This window comes from Mus caroli, unplaced genomic scaffold, assembly GCF_978045245.1.
Source record: "Mus caroli unplaced genomic scaffold, Mus_caroli_1 scaffold_40, whole genome shotgun sequence".
Classification (NCBI taxonomy): domain Eukaryota; kingdom Metazoa; phylum Chordata; class Mammalia; order Rodentia; family Muridae; genus Mus; species Mus caroli.
In genome coordinates this window covers 1,514,884-1,535,000 of record NW_028227295.1, presented here as the reverse complement: position 1 = coordinate 1,535,000, position 20,117 = coordinate 1,514,884, and positions in this window count along the sequence as shown.

The window sequence follows — 20,117 nt, the reverse complement described above, 5'->3', positions numbered from 1 at the left end:
AAGTGCGGAGGTCGACCAGATGTCATAAAGACGCCAATATTTTTATTTAGGTATCAATGGAGAAATATATATAGACAAATGTGTATGTGTGTGTGTGTATATATAACTTTTTTTTATATATATATAACCACACACATACACGTAGACAAATGTATATGTGTGCCTCTTTTACTTTATACATATATATATGTGTATATGTGTATATATGTATATATATACATATGTATATATATATATATATTTTTTTTAAATGGACTGGGAGGTCGACCAGCACACCGGGTGGCACTTTGTCTTTTTCCCCCAATCCGTGGAGGCCTACTTCAGATTAGATAAGGGCTAGGTAACCTCTTACCTGGCTAGCCTGCCATTTTGTGCTGTTAACTACTATTATAAGGACACTTTCTCACAGCTTGTTTCTGCTGTTACTGCCAGAATTGATTACATATTCTCCTTGGATGTGTCCTCAGAAACCAATCAAGATAGAAGTCAATCGAACTGCTTCCTTTGTTCTAAAGTTATCTGCAATAGGCTTGGACTCAAACTGACCACCCAGCAGCATTTCCTACACCCGCACATGTGTATACTTTTCTGGCATTTGCTCCTAGAACCTGCACTGGGGATGGAACCCCCGCCCTGCCCTAACACAAGAGAGACACCCACACCACCGATTCAGTGCACAGACTACTTAGAATCAGACTTCTATTTTGAGTAGGGTGTGAGTGAGTAAAGTTTAAGTTCCCAAGGCCTCCCTGGGAACTGACATCTTACTTGGAAGAAAGAGACTTGTACGTGGGCAACTGACTTTCTGGTTTGCAATTTAAGACATGAATGTCACACTATTGATGGCCAAGACACTGGATGTCCTGATTTTATTAGTGTGTGTGTGTGTGTGTGTGTGTGTGTGTGTGTGTGTGTGTGTGTGTGACTCCATGGCCAAGCTAGCCCCCCCCCCCCCAGATGTGTGTTTCTTATTTATTTATTTATTTCTTGGGCCTGTGCTTGTGTATGACCTCGGCAACACTTCCTGAAAACCAAACCAAGCTAAACTAAAGCAAACAACTATGGCTGTCTGCCTGCCTGCCTGCCTGCCTACACAGAGAAATGATATCTCCAATCAAGTAACACTACCTCCTAAGTCTGCCTGTTTCTCTTTTTCTTTTTTTCTTTCTTTTTTTCTTCTGCCCCCTCTCTCTGTTCCCCCCTCTCCCTTCCTTCCTTCCTTCCTTCCTTCCTTCCATTCTTTCTTTCTTTCTTTCTTTCTTTCTTTCTTTCTTTCTTTCTTTCTTTCTTTCTTTCTTTTCTTTTCTTTTTTCTTTCTTAAATTTATTCTTTTCATATATAGTTTCTTAGTGTAAGCAGCCCTGGCTGTCTTGAAGACACTTTGTAGGCCTCAATCCAGTAAGAGCCTGCCTCTGCTTTTCAAATGCTGGCATGAAAGTTGTATACCACTATGACCGGCTATGATTCTTATCTTCTTATTTTTGTTCCCTCTCCCCTCTTCCTTTTTATGATTTTTGCTTTTGACAGGCAGTGGTTGTGGCAGTGCTGGCAGAGGGAGGTGGATCACTGTAACTTTGCAGCTAGCTTATTCTACAGTCTGAGTTACACAAAAGGAGTTTCAGAATGACTGGTTATATTTTTCATTTATTATGCATTTTAATTATAATTTAATTAAACCAAAAGAATTTAGACTGACCAATTCAGAGTCTGGCATTTAAAAGTATAACAAAAGACAGTATGAGGCTGTCTGTGGATGGTCAAGGGTTCTGGCTGCTTTAGGGAGCCTCCTCACCTTTCTGCACATGCAAACTAGGCTACCTAGAGGCTGGACACAAAAGCTACCTTGAGCATTAGGTCACGTGACAGTCAGCCACCTCCATCTTTATGAGGATAGATGTCAGTCAGAGGACAAGATGGCTGCCACCCACTTGTCACCTTCCATATGCAGGCACACCACCTCCCTTCTGTTTTTGGATAAAAGACACATAACAATTTTTATTATTTACAGTAAGCCTTAAATAACACTCTGACAGCTGTGCAGATTTCTACTTGCTATGTGATTTGAATTTCCTTTTTTTGTTTTTTTTCTTTTAATTAATTTTCAGGAAATGCATGGTGGATTCACCTAGGTTCTGGTGCCTTCTTCTGTCATCTAGGCAGCAGATAGAGCACATACACACACACTTACATTGAAAACTAATAGTAATGATAACAAACAAACAAATAAATGAAAAGAAGGTAAAAAAAAAAAAAAGAGAGATTCTAGCTTCTGCCTGGATGTGTAGGTGGCAGAAGCAGGCAGAGAGGACCTCTGTGAGTTTGAGGCTACCCAAGCCTACAGAGCAAGTTCCAGGCAGGGATGCCAGGGCTACATCAAGAGAAACCCTATCTTGGGGCAAAAGAAAACAAAAGCAGAAAAGGTTCTGGCTTTTATTTTCAGACATATGATTCTTCTAGCAGTATTGACTATTGAACTTTGATCATGAAGGCACATTTGATTTTATGACAGAGTTTGTGTGTGTGTGTGTGTGTGTGTGTGTGTGTGTGTGCAATATTTCTGCTGTAATTGTGGTTACATGCCATCTAGTGGTTTATGTTTGATTTCTGTAATCTTTTTTTCTAATTCTTTTTTATTGTAATTGTAATTTTAATTTAATTTTATTTTATTTTATTTTTTGTTTTACGAAACAGGGTTTCTCTGTATAGCCCTGGCTGTCCTGGAACTCACTTTGCAGACTAGGCTGACCTCGAACCCAGAAATCTTCCCATCTCTGCCTCCGGAGTGCTGGGATTAAAGGTATGTGCCACCAGTCCCGGCTATTTTTTAATTTTTAAATTTTATTTATTTAATATAGCTTTGTTTTTTCATGATGCACTTTCTCTCTGTAACCCTGGCTGTCCTGGAACTCACTCTGTAGACCATGATGGCCTTGAACATATTAATCTGTCTGCCTCTGCTTCCCAAATGCTGGGATTAAAAGCACCACTGCCCAGACTAAGTTTTTTTTTTTTTTGAAAATCTCTCTCTCTCTCTCTCTCTCTCTCTCTCTCTCTCTCTCTTTCTTTCTATTATTTTTTTCTTTTTACTGAGATACGGTTTCTCTGTGTAGCCCTAGCTGACTTGACACTAACTCTGTAACCCAGGGTGACCTTGAACACAGAAATCTGCCCGAGGTTAAAGGTATGTTCCACAATTGCCTCAGGTCTACTCTAATTCTATTTGAAAAAATTATGTGTGTATGTATAATTATATGTATGTATGTATGTATGTATAGAAGTAATATTAATCCATTAATATCTCTTTTTCCTAAAATTCATGTCATTCCAGGTCCACAAAGTGAGTTCCAGGACTACACAGAGAAACCCTGTTTCAAAATAAAAAAAAAACCCAGCACTCGGGAGGCAGAGGCAGGCGGATTTCTGAGTTCGAGGCCAGCCTGGTCTACAGAGTGAGTTCCAGGACAGCCAGGGCTATACAGAGAAACCCTGTCTCGAAAAACCAAAAAAAAAAAAAAAAAGCCGGGCGGTGGTGGCGCACGCCTTTAATCCCAGCACTTGGGAGGCAGAGGCAGGCGGATTTCTGAGTTCGAGGCCAGCCTGGTCTACTGAGTGAGTTCCAGGACAGCCAGGGCTGTACAGAGAAACCCTGTCTCGAAAAACCAAAAAAAAAAAAAAAAAAAAAAAAAATTAAAAAATCAAAATAAAAAAAAATATCTCAGATAGGGATTCATTGTGTAGCCCTGGCTGACTTGGAAGTCACTCCTTAAGCCAGGGTGACCTTGAATGCAGAAATCTGCCTGAGGCTAAAGGTGTGGTCCACAATTGCCTCAGATCTACTCTTTAAGAAAACAAGGGGGGGTGGGTATGGGGGACTTTTGGGATAGCATTGGAAATGTAATTGAGGAAAATACATAATAAAAAATATTTTTTAAAAAACATGTGTATTTATGTATAGAAGTAAAATTAATCCATTAATATCTCTTTTTCCTAAACTTCATGTCATTCCTCCTTATCTTTCTCTCTCACTCCATGTTTGTGTGCATGTGTGTATGTGTGTTAGTCCTGGGTACACAGATTAAGAAATCATATTTCCAAGGATTTTTAGAAATAAACAAGGAAGCCAGATATGCTGGAACACCCCTTTAATCCCAGCACTTGGGAGGCAGAGGCAGGCAGATTTCTAAGTTCAAGTCCAGCCTGGTCCACAAAGTGAGTTCCAGGACAGCCAAGGCTACACAGAGAAAACCTGTCTCAAAAAAAAAAAAAAAAATCAAACACACAAACAAACAAACAAAGAAATAAACAAGAAATCCTAACCCAGACCACCAATAAAAAGGCTGTGGAAACTCTTTCATGTCCCTCTCCCCCACAGGTAAGGATGTAGCTGCTTGTAAATTAATACTCCATGTGTGTGTATAGGATTCCATGGCCAGCTAGTACCAGCCCCAGATTTGTGTTTCAGAGATCTTTACTTAATTATTTTCCATTCCTGAGCTTGTATAGGTGGTACACCTCCAGGGAAACAACATAAAATCCAATCAGCTAACAAACCAATCCAAAAATGTAAAAGAATGGACTCACCTGGCATTTAAAATTAATAGACTTCCGGGCAGTGGTGGGGCACACCTTTAATCCTACCACATTGGAGGCAGAGGCTGGCAGATTTGTGCATGCCAGGCCATCCTGGTCTACAGAGTGAGTTCCAAGACAGGGCTACACAGAGAAACACTGTCTTGAAAGACCCCCACCTCATAAAAATAATAAAGAAGTAATAGACAAAAAGCAAGAGAAAAATATGTGTGCCAAGGCTGCTGGTGGCTTTTCAGTGACTCCTCACCCTTCTGCACTGGATTCAGTTAAGTTCTAATCCACTAGTAGCTGGAAAAGAAGGGGAAGAGACAGAAGCAACCTGGAACAATAAGTCTCATGAAGGCCAGCCACCTCCATCACCAGCCCTCGACATATGTTCCTTCTTGTACTATTGACTAAACAACTTTGATCATGAAGGCAAGTTGGATTTAATGACAGTGTTTGTGTCTTTTTAAGTGTGTGTGTGTTTGTGTGTGTGTGTGTGTGTGTGTGTGCAATATTTCTGCTGTGATTACTGTTACTTGCAATCTAGTTGGCTTGTGTGTAGTTTCTTTAAAATTTTCTAATTCTTTTTTGTGTGTGTGTGTAAGTAAAATTCATGTCATTCCTCCTTATCTTTCTCTCTTACTCCATGTTTGTGTGCATGTGTGTGTGTGTGTTAGTCTTGGGTACACAGATTAAAGAAATCATATTTCCAAGGATTCTTAGAAATAAACAAGGAAACCGGGTGTGGTGGAGCACCCCTTTAATCCCAGCACTTGGGAGGCAGAGGCAGGCAGATTTCTAAGTTCAAGGCCAGTCTGGTCCACAAGGTGAGTTCCAAGACAGCCAAGGCTACACAGAGAAACCCTGTCTCAAAAAAAAAAAAAAAAAAAAAAAAAAAAAAAAAAAAAAAAAGAAATCAAACAAACAAAGAAATAAACAAGAAATCCTAACCCTCACCACCAATAAAACGGCTGTGATAACTGGTTCATGTCCCTCTCCTCCACAGGTAAGGATGTAGCTGCTTGTAAGTTAATACTCCATGTGTGTGTGTATATGATTCCATGGCCAGCTAGTACCAGCCCCAGATTTGTGTTTCAGAGATCTTTATTTATTTATTTTCCGTGCCTGAGTTTGTGTAGGTTGTACACCTCCAGGGAAACAACATAAAATCAAATCAGCTAACAAACCAACCCAAAAATGTAAAAGAATGGACTCATCTGGCATTTAAAAGTAATAGACTTCCGGGCAGTGTTGGGGCACACCTTTAATCCTACCACATTGGAGGCAGAGGCTGGCAGATTTGTGCATGCCAGGCCATCCTGGTCTACAGAGTGAGTTCCAAGACACCCAGGGCTACACAGAGAAACACTGTCTTGAAAGACCCCCACATCCTAAAAATAATAAAGAAGTAATAGACAAAAAGCAAGAGAAAAACATGTGTGCCAAGGCTGCTGGTGACTTTTCAGTGAATCCTCACCCTTCTGCACTGGATTCAGTTAAGTTCTATTCCACTAGTAGCTCCATGTTTGTGTGCATGTGTGTGTGTGTGTGTTAGTCTTGGGTACACAGATTAAAGAAATCATATTTCCAAGGAATATTTTTCCTGGAAATATGATTTTTTCAAGTAATATTTTTTTCCAAATAATATTTTTTAAAATATTTTCTTTCTTTCTTTCTTTCTTTCTTTCTTTCTTTCTTTCTTTCTTTCTTTCTTTCTTTCTTTCTTTCTTTCTTATTTCTTTCTTTCTTTCTTTCTCTCTTTCTTCTTTCTTTCTCTCTCTCTCTCTTTCTTTCTTCCAAAAATACTCAGAGACATCACACTCCCTGTAGTCAGGGATGAGTCTCAGGGAATGTATGTGAGCTTGCTTTGTTTTGTGGGGCCAAACTTGACAGACATTTCTTTTGGCTTTGTGTGTTTTGCCATCCAGCTCTCTTGCTCTGCTCACGCACTCACTCACTCACTCACTCACTCACTCACTCACTCACTCACAAACTAGCTTGTTTGCTGTGGTTGCCATTTCTATCTATCTCTGCACAGGGTTCCAAGACTGCCCTTTGGGAATCAAATGGGAGAGCAGAACTAAAGGCTTTTTGATAAAGCACCTAGAGTGCACACCAGCACCTTTGGACTGACTGGCTGCCTTCCCCCTTCCCCTCCTCCCCCTTCTTCAGATTCATTTATTATAGGTAAGTACACTGTAGCAGTTTTCAGACATACCAGAAGAGGGCACCAGATCTCATTCTGGGTGGTTGTGAACCACTATGTGGTTGCTGGGATTTGAACTCCTGATCTTCAGAAGAGCAGTCAAGGCTCTTAACCGCTGAGCCTCCAGCCTCCTGCATTCCTTCTTAAAGCATGAATGATCCCAGCATGGGAAGATGGTCTGCCCTCCCTCCCTTTTGAGCCATTTTCCCTCTTTCACCATACACTCAATAAAAGAAGTAAATGAATGAAATCTCCAGCTATCTAAATTCTCTCACAACACCTCCCCCTCCCCCTCACTGCCTTCTCTCCCTATGTTTGGGTGGGGCTGGGGGAGGGGTGGGGTGGGGGGAAGGGATCTGCAAGTCTGTGAACTATTTGCGATGGTCTGGTTCTCTGAACTGCTGAGCCATGTCTATCCAGAGGCTGGCTGGCTAGTTTTCTGCCTCAAGTCCCTGAGTGATGATTTCAGTGTGAATTCTCTGAACTCACTGTCCTTTCAGGTCCACATTTGCTCTGGCAACCGACTGAACCAAACAATAGGCTCACACCGAGATCTTTGGAAATGGTAATGGAGTTGATAACACACCCCAACAGAAAGAGGAAGCCTCCGCTCACTAGAAGACTTTCACTAGAAGCCTCACCCTGCCAGCAATTTAGGAATTGGTAAGGCCAATCTGGACAATATCTAAATGATTTCTACATCATGTTTAATGCTTAATAAAATAAAACGTGTGTGAAGGTCTGAAGAGCGTTGACTGTTCTTCCAGAGGTCCTGAGTTCAATTCCCACAAACCACATGGTGACTTTGGAATCCGATGCACACTTCTGGTGTGTGTTGGAAGACAGCTGCAGTGTACTCATATAAATAAAAAAATAAATAAAACCTTCAAAAATAAAATAAAACAAAGCTTGTGAAGAAATTGAGCATCATAATTTTATTTTATTGTATTGTATTTCACACAAACACACACACAGTATTTATATATATATATATATATATATATATATATATATATATATATATAAAATCAACTGGCACAGAAACGCACATTACCTAAGTTAGCTGGGAGTGGTTGGATTGGATATGCAGTCAGTAAAGTTTTGCTGTTGCTCTTTTTTTTGGGGTGGGGTGGGGTGGGCTGTTTAAATAGTACAGCAGAGCAGTGGTGGCACATGCCTTTGGGAGCACTTGGGAGGCAGAGGCAGGCAGATTTCTGAATTGGAGGCCAGCCTGGTCTACAGAGTGAGTTCCAGGACAGCCCGGGCTACACAGAGAAACCCTGTCTGGAAAAACAAACAAACAAACAAACAAACAATCCCAAGCAAAACCCAATCCAAACTTCACAAAAGGGAGGGACACTATAACAAATTACAATTGCTTGTATATATAGAAAAAAATTTCCTCCCCCCCCCAAATAACCCTGGTTCAATTAAATACGAAACTAACTAAGTAATCACACACATACATACATACATACATACATACATACATACATACATACATAAAACAAATAATGATAACTAAGTGGCATGGAACTGCTCACACAGTTTGGATGCCACTTGCCCACCCTACCTCCATCACATGCCTGCAGAAATTATTGAGTGTCCGGCCTGGTCTGTCTTGTATGTTTTTGCACCATGTACAGAGACTTTGTCTCTCATAAATAAATGAATACAGAGAAAGATATTCATTGATCTATACATACCTGTGCTCAGAGGGCAAAGCTGCTGGCTGTTAAGGTATAGGTAAAAGAGTAAGGCCTAGATGGAATTTGAAGGCCTACTTCAGATTAGATAAGGGCTAGGTAACCTCTTACCTGGCTAGCCTGCCATTTTGTGCTGTTAACTACTATTATAAGGACACTTTCTCACAGCTTGTTTCTGCTGTTACTGCCAGAATTGATTACATATTCTCCTTGGATGTGTCCTCAGAAACCAATCAAGATAGAAGCCAATCGAACTGCTTCCTTTGTTCTAAAGTTATCTGCAATAGGCTTGGACTCAAACTGACCACCCAGCAGCATTTCCTACACCCGCACATGTGTATACTTTTCTGGCATTTGCTCCTAGAACCTGCACTGGGGATGGAACCCCCGCCCTGCCCTAACACAAGAGAGACACCCACACCACCGATTCAGTGCACAGACTACTTAGAATCAGACTTCTATTTTGAGTAGGGTGTGAGTGAGTAAAGTTTAAGTTCCCAAGGCCTCCCTGGGAACTGACATCTTACTTGGAAGAAAGAGACTTGTACGTGGGCAACTGACTTTCTGGTTTGCAATTTAAGACATGAATGTCACACTATTGATGGCCAAGACACTGGATGTCCTGATTTTATTAGTGTGTGTGTGTGTGTGTGTGTGTGTGTGTGTGTGTGTGTGTGTGTGTGTGACTCCATGGCCAAGCTAGCCCCCCCCCCCCAGATGTGTGTTTCTTATTTATTTATTTATTTCTTGGGCCTGTGCTTGTGTATGACCTCGGCAACACTTCCTGAAAACCAAACCAAGCTAAACTAAAGCAAACAACTATGGCTGTCTGCCTGCCTGCCTGCCTGCCTACACAGAGAAATGATATCTCCAATCAAGTAACACTACCTCCTAAGTCTGCCTGTTTCTCTTTTTCTTTTTTTCTTTCTTTTTTTCTTCTGCCCCCTCTCTCTGTTCCCCCCTCTCCCTTCCTTCCTTCCTTCCTTCCTTCCTTCCATTCTTTCTTTCTTTCTTTCTTTCTTTCTTTCTTTCTTTCTTTCTTTCTTTCTTTCTTTCTTTCTTTCTTTCTTTCTTTCTCTCTCTCTCTCTCTCTTTCCTTCTTCCTTCCTTCCTTCCTTTCTTTCTTTCTTTCTTTCTTTCTTTCTTTCTTTCTTTCTTTCTTTCTTTCTTTCTTTCTTTCAAGATTTATGTATTTTATGTATATGAGTACACACTTTAGTTGTACAGATAGTTGTGATCCTTCATGTGATTGTTGGGAATTGAGCTTAGGACCTCTGTTTGCTCTAGCTAAGCCCACTTGCTCAGGCAAAAGATTTATTTATTAGTATAAGTTCACTGTAGCTGTCTTCAAACGCACCAGGAGAGGGTATCAGATCTCATTATGGGTGGTTGTGAGGGACCATGTGGTTGCTGGGATTTGAACTCAGTACATTTGGAAGAGCAGTCAGTGCTCTTCCCCACTGAACCATCTCACCAGCCCTGGACACATGTTCCTTCTAGTACTATTGACTAAAGAACTTTGATCATGAAGGCATGTTGGATTTAATGACAGTGTGTGTTTCTGTGTGTGTGTCTGTGTGTGTGTGTGTGCAATATTTCTGCTGTGATTACTGTTACTTGACATCAAGTGGGCTTCTGTATAATTTCTTTAAATTTTTCTAATTCTTTTTTCTTTTTTTGTAAAGTAAAATTCCTGTCATACCTCCTTATCTTTCTCTCTCACTCCATGTTTGTGTGCATGTGTGTGTGTGTGTTAGTCTTGGGTACACAGATTAAAGAAATCATATTTCCAAGGATTCTTAGAAATAAACAAGGAAGCCAGATGTGGTGGAGCACCCCTTTTCTTTCCCTCTCTCTTTCTCTCCTCTCTCTCTCTCTCTCTCTCTCTCTCTCTCTCTCTCTCTCTCTCTCTCTCTCAATCTCTCTCTCTCTCTCTTTGTTTGTTTCTTTCTTTCTTTCTTTCTTTCTTTCAATTATTATTTTTTTCTCAGGTAGGTTTTCTTTGTGTAGCCCTGGCTGACTTGGATGTCACTCTGTAAGCCAGGGTGACCTTGAATGCAGAAATCCTCCTGAGGCTAAAGGTGTGGTCCACAATTGCCTCAGGTCTACTGAAATTCTCTCTTTAAGAAAACAGGGGGGGGGGGAGGGTATGGAGGACATTTGGGATAGCATTGGAAATGTAATTGAGGAAAATACGTAATAAAAAAATATTTAAAAAAACGTGTGTATGAGCCGGGTGTGGTGGCGCACGCCTTTAATCCCAGCACTTGGGAGGCAGAGGCAGGCAGATTTCTAAGTTCAAGGCCAGCCTGGTCCACAAAGTGAGTTCCAGGACAGCCAAGGCTACACAGAGAAACCCTGTCTCAAAAAAAAAAAAATGAAATCAAACAAACAAACAAACAAACAAAGAAATAAACAAGAAATCCTAACCCTGACCACCAATAAAAAGGCTGTGGAAACTCTTTCATGTCTCTCTCCCTCACAGATAATGATGTAGCTGCTTGTAAATTAATACTCCATGTGTGTGTATAGGATTCCATGGCCAGCTAGTACCAGCCCCAGATTTGTGTTTCAGAGATCTTTATTAATTTATTTTCCGTGCCTGAGCTTGTGTAGGTGGTAGGCCACCAAACCTCCAGGGAGGTTTTTTTTGCTGCCACAAAAAGGTCGCCTTTCATCTTAATGAGGTCAAAGTGTCAATGTGCAAGCCAGTGACCGAACAAGGAAGTAGACATGCAGACAACAAACATGCAGGGGTACCACCTCCATTCCCTTCTGTTTTTTGGTAAAGGACACACAATTTTTATTATTTACAGTAAGCCTTATAAAGCACTCTGACAGCCCCACAGATATCTGTGATTAGAATTTCCTTTTTTTTTTTTTTAAAAAAAAGTAATTCTCAGGGGGTGCATGGTGACTTGTCCTAGGTTCTGGTGCCCTCTTCTGGCATGTAGTCATATAGGCAGCACACACACACACACACTTACATTGAAAACTAAAAGTAATAACAGCAAACAAGCAAGCAAGCAAACAAACAAACTAAGAAATATATAAATAGGAGGGAAAAAGAGATTCTGGCTTCTGCCAGGCTGTGTGGGTGGCAGAGGCTGGCAGGCAAGCAGGCAGAGAGGACCTCTGTGAGTTTGAGGCTACCCAAGCCTACACTGATAGTTCCAGAAAGGACTGCCAGGGCTACACCAAGAGAAACCCTATCTCTAGGATCAAGAAAACAAAAGCAGAAAAGGTTCTGGCTTTTATTTTACTGACATATGTTCCTTTCATTCTTCCCTTCCTTCCTTCCTTCCTTCCTTCCTTCCTTCCTTCCTTCCTTCCTTCCTTCCTTCCTTCCTTCCTTCCTTCCTTCCTTCCTTACGAGATTTATTTATTTTATGTATATGAGTACACACTTTAGTTGTAAAGATGGTTGTGATCGTTAATGTGATTGTTGGGAAATGAAATTAGGACCTCTGCTTGCTCTACCCAAGCCCATTTGCTCAGGCCAAAGATTTATTTATTAGTATAAGTTCACAGTAGATGTCTTCAAACCCACCAGGATAGGGTATCAGATCTCATTGTGGGTTGTTGTGAGCCACCATGTGGTTGCTGGGATTTGAACTCAGTACCTTTGGAAGAGCAGTCGGTGCTCTTACCCACTGAACCATCTCACCAGCCCCCGACTTATGTTCCTTCTAGTACTATTGACTAAAGAACTTTGATCATGAAGGCACGTTGGATTTAATGACAGAGTTTGTGTGTGTTTCTGTGTGTGTATGTGTGCAATACTTCTGCTGGGATTGCAGTTACTTGCCATCTAGTGGGCTTGTGTGTAATTTCTTTAATTTTTTTCTAATTTTTTTTCTGAAAGTATCTTTCTTTCCATCTCTCTTTCTCTTTCTCTCTCTGTCTCTCTCTCTGTGTGTCTCTGTCTGTCTCTGTGTCTCTCTCCTTTTCTTTTCTTCTTTCTTTCTCTCTCTCTCTCTCTCTTTCTTTCTTTCTTTCTTTCTTTCTTTCTTTCTCTCTCTCTCTCTCTCTCTCTCTCTCTCTCTTTCCTTCTTCCTTCCTTCCTTCCTTTCTTTCTTTCTTTCTTTCTTTCTTTCTTTCTTTCTTTCTTTCTTTCTTTCTTTCTTTCTTTCTTTCTTTCAAGATTTATGTATTTTATGTATATGAGTACACACTTTAGTTGTACAGATTGTTGTGATCCTTCATGTGATTGTTGGGAATTGAGCTTAGGACCTCTGTTTGCTCTAGCCAAGCCCACTTGCTCAGGCAAAAGATTTATTTATTAGTATAAGTTCACTGTAGCTGTCTTCAAACGCACCAGGAGAGGGTATCAGATCTCATTATGGGTGGTTGTGAGGGACCATGTGGTTGCTGGGATTTGAACTCAGTACATTTGGAAGAGCAGTCAGTGCTCTTCCCCACTGAACCATCTCACCAGCCCTGGACACATGTTCCTTCTAGTACTATTGACTAAAGAACTTTGATCATGAAGGCATGTTGGATTTAATGACAGTGTGTGTTTCTGTGTGTGTGTCTGTGTGTGTGTGTGTGCAATATTTCTGCTGTGATTACTGTTACTTGACATCAAGTGGGCTTCTGTATAATTTCTTTAAATTTTTCTAATTCTTTTTTCTTTTTTTGTAAAGTAAAATTCCTGTCATACCTCCTTATCTTTCTCTCTCACTCCATGTTTGTGTGCATGTGTGTGTGTGTGTTAGTCTTGGGTACACAGATTAAAGAAATCATATTTCCAAGGATTCTTAGAAATAAACAAGGAAGCCAGATGTGGTGGAGCACCCCTTTTCTTTCCCTCTCTCTTTCTCTCCTCTCTCTCTCTCTCTCTCTCTCTCTCTCTCTCTCTCTCTCTCTCTCTCAATCTCTCTCTCTCTCTTTGTTTGTTTGTTTCTTTCTTTCTTTCTTTCAATTATTATTTTTTTCTCAGGTAGGTTTTCTTTGTGTAGCCCTGGCTGACTTGGATGTCACTCTGTAAGCCAGGGTGACCTTGAATGCAGAAATCCTCCTGAGGCTAAAGGTGTGGTCCACAATTGCCTCAGGTCTACTGAAATTCTCTCTTTAAGAAAACAGGGGGAGGGGGGAGGGTATGGAGGACATTTGGGATAGCATTGGAAATGTAATTGAGGAAAATACGTAATAAAAAAATATTTAAAAAAACGTGTGTATGAGCCGGGTGTGGTGGTGCACGCCTTTAATCCCAGCACTTGGGAGGCAGAGGCAGGCAGATTTCTAAGTTCAAGGCCAGCCTGGTCCACAAAGTGAGTTCCAGGACAGCCAAGGCTACACAGAGAAACCCTGTCTCAAAAAAAAAAAATGAAATCAAACAAACAAACAAACAAACAAAGAAATAAACAAGAAATCCTAACCCTGACCACCAATAAAAAGGCTGTGGAAACTCTTTCATGTCTCTCTCCCTCACAGATAATGATGTAGCTGCTTGTAAATTAATACTCCATGTGTGTGTATAGGATTCCATGGCCAGCTAGTACCAGCCCCAGATTTGTGTTTCAGAGATCTTTATTAATTTATTTTCCGTGCCTGAGCTTGTGTAGGTGGTAGGCCACCAAACCTCCAGGGAGGTTTTTTTTGCTGCCACAAAAAGGTCGCCTTTCATCTTAATGAGGTCAAAGTGTCAATGTGCAAGCCAGTGACCGAACAAGGAAGTAGACATGCAGACAACAAACATGCAGGGGTACCACCTCCATTCCCTTCTGTTTTTTGGTAAAGGACACACAATTTTTATTATTTACAGTAAGCCTTATAAAGCACTCTGACAGCCCCACAGATATCTGTGATTAGAATTTCCTTTTTTTTTTTTAAAAAAAAGTAATTCTCAGGGGGTGCATGGTGACTTGTCCTAGGTTCTGGTGCCCTCTTCTGGCATGTAGTCATATAGGCAGCACACACACACACACACTTACATTGAAAACTAAAAGTAATAACAGCAAACAAGCAAGCAAGCAAGCAAACAAACTAAGAAATATATAAATAGGAGGGAAAAAGAGATTCTGGCTTCTGCCAGGCTGTGTGGGTGGCAGAGGCTGGCAGGCAAGCAGGCAGAGAGGACCTCTGTGAGTTTGAGGCTACCCAAGCCTACACTGATAGTTCCAGAAAGGACTGCCAGGGCTACACCAAGAGAAACCCTATCTCTAGGATCAAGAAAACAAAAGCAGAAAAGGTTCTGGCTTTTATTTTACTGACATATGTTCCTTTCATTCTTCCCTTCCTTCCTTCCTTCCTTCCTTCCTTCCTTCCTTCCTTCCTTCCTTCCTTCCTTCCTTCCTTCCTACCTTCCTTCCTTCCTTCTTTCCTTCCTTCCTTCCTTCCTTCCTTCCTTCCTTCCTTCCTTCCTTCCTTCCTTCCTTCCTTCCTTCCTTACGAGATTTATTTATTTTATGTATATGAGTACACACTTTAGTTGTAAAGATGGTTGTGATCGTTAATGTGATTGTTGGGAAATGAAATTAGGACCTCTGCTTGCTCTACCCAAGCCCATTTGCTCAGGCCAAAGATTTATTTATTAGTATAAGTTCACAGTAGATGTCTTCAAACCCACCAGGATAGGGTATCAGATCTCATTGTGGGTTGTTGTGAGCCACCATGTGGTTGCTGGGATTTGAACTCAGTACCTTTGGAAGAGCAGTCGGTGCTCTTACCCACTGAACCATCTCACCAGCCCCCGACTTATGTTCCTTCTAGTACTATTGACTAAAGAACTTTGATCATGAAGGCACGTTGGATTTAATGACAGAGTTTGTGTGTGTTTCTGTGTGTGTATGTGTGCAATACTTCTGCTGGGATTGCAGTTACTTGCCATCTAGTGGGCTTGTGTGTAATTTCTTTAATTTTTTTCTAATTTTTTTTCTGAAAGTATCTTTCTTTCCATCTCTCTTTCTCTTTCTCTCTCTGTCTCTCTCTCTGTGTGTCTCTGTCTGTCTCTGTGTCTCTCTCCTTTTCTTTTCTTCTTTCTTTCTTTCTTTCTCTCTCTCTCTCTCTCTTTCTTTCTTTCTTTCTTTCTTTCTCTCTCTCTCTCTCTCTTTCCTTCTTCCTTCCTTCCTTCCTTCCTTTCTTTCTTTCTTTCTTTCTTTCTTTCTTTCTTTCTTTCTTTCTTTCTTTCTTTCTTTCTTTCTTTCTTTCAAGATTTATGTATTTTATGTATATGAGTACACACTTTAGTTGTACAGATAGTTGTGATCCTTCATGTGATTGTTGGGAATTGAGCTTAGGACCTCTGTTTGCTCTAGCCAAGCCCACTTGCTCAGGCAAAAGATTTATTTATTAGTATAAGTTCACTGTAGCTGTCTTCAAACGCACCAGGAGAGGGTATCAGATCTCATTATGGGTGGTTGTGAGGGGACCATGTGGTTGCTGGGATTTGAACTCAGTACATTTGGAAGAGCAGTCAGTGCTCTTCCCCACTGAACCATCTCACCAGCCCTGGACACATGTTCCTTCTAGTACTATTGACTAAAGAACTTTGATCATGAAGGCATGTTGGATTTAATGACAGTGTGTGTTTCTGTGTGTGTGTCTGTGTGTGTGTGTGTGCAATATTTCTGCTGTGATTACTGTTACTTGACATCAAGTGGGCTTCTGTATAATTTCTTTAAATTTTTCTAATTCTTTTTTCTTTTTTTGTAAAGTAAAATTCCTGTCATACCTCCTTATCTTTCTCTCTCACTCCATGTTTGTGTGCATGTGTGTGTGTGTGTTAGTCTTGGGTACACAGATTAAAGAAATCATATTTCCAAGGATTCTTAGAAATAAACAAGGAAGCCAGATGTGGTGGAGCACCCCTTTTCTTTCCCTCTCTCTTTCTCTCCTCTCTCTCTCTCTCTCTCTCTCTCTCTCTCTCTCTCTCTCTCTCTCTCTTTCTCTCAATCTCTCTCTCTCTCTTTGTTTGTTTCTTTCTTTCTTTCTTTCTTTCAATTATTATTTTTTTCTCAGGTAGGTTTTCTTTGTGTAGCCCTGGCTGACTTGGATGTCACTCTGTAAGCCAGGGTGACCTTGAATGCAGAAATCCTCCTGAGGCTAAAGGTGTGGTCCACAATTGCCTCAGGTCTACTGAAATTCTCTCTTTAAGAAAACAGGGGGGGGGGGAGGGTATGGAGGACATTTGGGATAGCATTGGAAATGTAATTGAGGAAAATACGTAATAAAAAAATATTTAAAAAAACGTGTGTATGAGCCGGGTGTGGTGGCGCACGCCTTTAATCCCAGCACTTGGGAGGCAGAGGCAGGCAGATTTCTAAGTTCAAGGCCAGCCTGGTCCACAAAGTGAGTTCCAGGACAACCAAGGCTACACAGAGAAACCCTGTCTCAAAAAAAAAAAATGAAATCAAACAAACAAACAAACAAACAAAGAAATAAACAAGAAATCCTAACCCTGACCACCAATAAAAAGGCTGTGGAAACTCTTTCATGTCTCTCTCCCTCACAGATAATGATGTAGCTGCTTGTAAATTAATACTCCATGTGTGTGTATAGGATTCCATGGCCAGCTAGTACCAGCCCCAGATTTGTGTTTCAGAGATCTTTATTAATTTATTTTCCGTGCCTGAGCTTGTGTAGGTGGTAGGCCACCAAACCTCCAGGGAGGTTTTTTTTGCTGCCACAAAAAGGTCGCCTTTCATCTTAATGAGGTCAAAGTGTCAATGTGCAAGCCAGTGACCGAACAAGGAAGTAGACATGCAGACAACAAACATGCAGGGGTACCACCTCCATTCCCTTCTGTTTTTTGGTAAAGGACACACAATTTTTATTATTTACAGTAAGCCTTATAAAGCACTCTGACAGCCCCACAGATATCTGTGATTAGAATTTCCTTTTTTTTTTTTTTAAAAAAAGTAATTCTCAGGGGGTGCATGGTGACTTGTCCTAGGTTCTGGTGCCCTCTTCTGGCATGTAGTCATATAGGCAGCACACACACACACACACTTACATTGAAAACTAAAAGTAATAACAGCAAACAAGCAAGCAAGCAAACAAACAAACTAAGAAATATATAAATAGGAGGGAAAAAGAGATTCTGGCTTCTGCCAGGCTGTGTGGGTGGCAGAGGCTGGCAGGCAAGCAGGCAGAGAGGACCTCTGTGAGTTTGAGGCTACCCAAGCCTACACTGATAGTTCCAGAAAGGACTGCCAGGGCTACACCAAGAGAAACCCTATCTCTAGGATCAAGAAAACAAAAGCAGAAAAGGTTCTGGCTTTTATTTTACCGACATATGTTTCTTTCATTCTTCTCTTCCTTCCTTCCTTCCTTCCTTCCTTCCTTCCTTCCTTCCTTCCTTCCTTCCTTCCTTCCTTCCTTCCTTCCTTCCTTCCTTCCGAGATTTATTTATTTTATGTATATGAGTACACACTTTAGTTGTAAAGATGGTTGTGATCGTTAATGTGATTGTTGGGAAATGAAATTAGGACCTCTGCTTGCTCTACCCAAGCCCATTTGCTCAGGCCAAAGATTTATTTATTAGTATAAGTTCACAGTAGATGTCTTCAAACCCACCAGGATAGGGTATCAGATCTCATTGTGGGTTGTTGTGAGCCACCATGTGGTTGCTGGGATTTGAACTCAGTACCTTTGGAAGAGCAGTCGGTGCTCTTACCCACTGAACCATCTCACCAGCCCCCGACTTATGTTCCTTCTAGTACTATTGACTAAAGAACTTTGATCATGAAGGCACGTTGGATTTAATGACAGAGTTTGTGTGTGTTTCTGTGTGTGTATGTGTGCAATACTTCTGCTGGGATTGCAGTTACTTGCCATCTAGTGGGCTTGTGTGTAATTTCTTTAATTTTTTTCTAATTTTTTTTCTGAAAGTATCTTTCTTTCCATCTCTCTTTCTCTTTCTCTCTCTGTCTCTCTCTCTCTGTGTCTCTGTCTGTCTCTGTGTCTCTCTCCTTTTCTTTTCTTCTTTCTTTCTTTCTTTCTTTCTCTCTCTCTCTCTTTCTTTCTTTCTTTCTTTCTTTCTTTCTTTCTCTCTCTCTCTCTCTCTCTCTCTCTCTTTCCTTCTTCCTTCCTTCCTTTCTTTCTTTCTTTCTTTCTTTCTTTCTTTCTTTCTTTCTTTCTTTCTTTCTTTCTTTCTTTCTTTCTTTCTTTCAAGATTTATGTATTTTATGTATATGAGTACACACTTTAGTTGTACAGATTGTTGTGATCCTTCATGTGATTGTTGGGAATTGAGCTTAGGACCTCTGTTTGCTCTAGCCAAGCCCACTTGCTCAGGCAAAAGATTTATTTATTAGTATAAGTTCACTGTAGCTGTCTTCAAACGCACCAGGAGAGGGTATCAGATCTCATTATGGGTGGTTGTGAGGGACCATGTGGTTGCTGGGATTTGAACTCAGTACATTTGGAAGAGCAGTCAGTGCTCTTCCCCACTGAACCATCTCACCAGCCCTGGACACATGTTCCTTCTAGTACTATTGACTAAAGAACTTTGATCATGATGGCATGTTGGATTTAATGACAGTGTGTGTTTCTGTGTGTGTGTCTGTGTGTGTGTGTGTGCAATATTTCTGCTGTGATTACTGTTACTTGACATCAAGTGGGCTTCTGTATAATTTCTTTAAATTTTTCTAATTCTTTTTTCTTTTTTTGTAAAGTAAAATTCCTGTCATACCTCCTTATCTTTCTCTCTCACTCCATGTTTGTGTGCATGTGTGTGTGTGTGTTAGTCTTGGGTACACAGATTAAAGAAATCATATTTCCAAGGATTCTTAGAAATAAACAAGGAAGCCAGATGTGGTGGAGCACCCCTTTTCTTTCCCTCTCTCTTTCTCTCCCCTCTCTCTCTCTCTCTCTCTCTCTCTCTCTCTCTCTCTCTCTCAATCTCTCTCTCTCTCTTTGTTTGTTTGTTTGTTTCTTTCTTTCTTTCAATTATTATTTTTTTCTCAGGTAGGTTTTCTTTGTGTAGCCCTGGCTGACTTGGATGTCACTCTGTAAGCCAGGGTGACCTTGAATGCAGAAATCCTCCTGAGGCTAAAGGTGTGGTCCACAATTGCCTCAGGTCTACTGTAATTCTCTCTTTAAGAAAACAGGGGGGGGGGGAGGGTATGGAGGACATTTGGAATAGCATTGGAAATGTAATTGAGGAAAATACGTAATAAAAAATATTTAAAAAAACGTGTGTATGAGCCGGGTGTGGTGGCGCACGCCTTTAATCCCAGCACTTGGGAGGCAGAGGCAGGCAGATTTCTAAGTTCAAGGCCAGCCTGGTCCACAAAGTGAGTTCCAGGACAGCCAAGGCTACACAGAGAAACCCTGTCTCAAAAAAAAAAAAATGAAATCAAACAAACAAACAAACAAACAAAGAAATAAACAAGAAATCCTAACCCTGACCACCAATAAAAAGGCTGTGGAAACTCTTTCATGTCTCTCTCCCTCACAGATAATGATGTAGCTGCTTGTAAATTAATACTCCATGTGTGTGTATAGGATTCCATGGCCAGCTAGTACCAGCCCCAGATTTGTGTTTCAGAGATCTTTATTAATTTATTTTCCGTGCCTGAGCTTGTGTAGGTGGTAGGCCACCAAACCTCCAGGGAGGTTTTTTTTGCTGCCACAAAAAGGTCGCCTTTCATCTTAATGAGGTCAAAGTGTCAATGTGCAAGCCA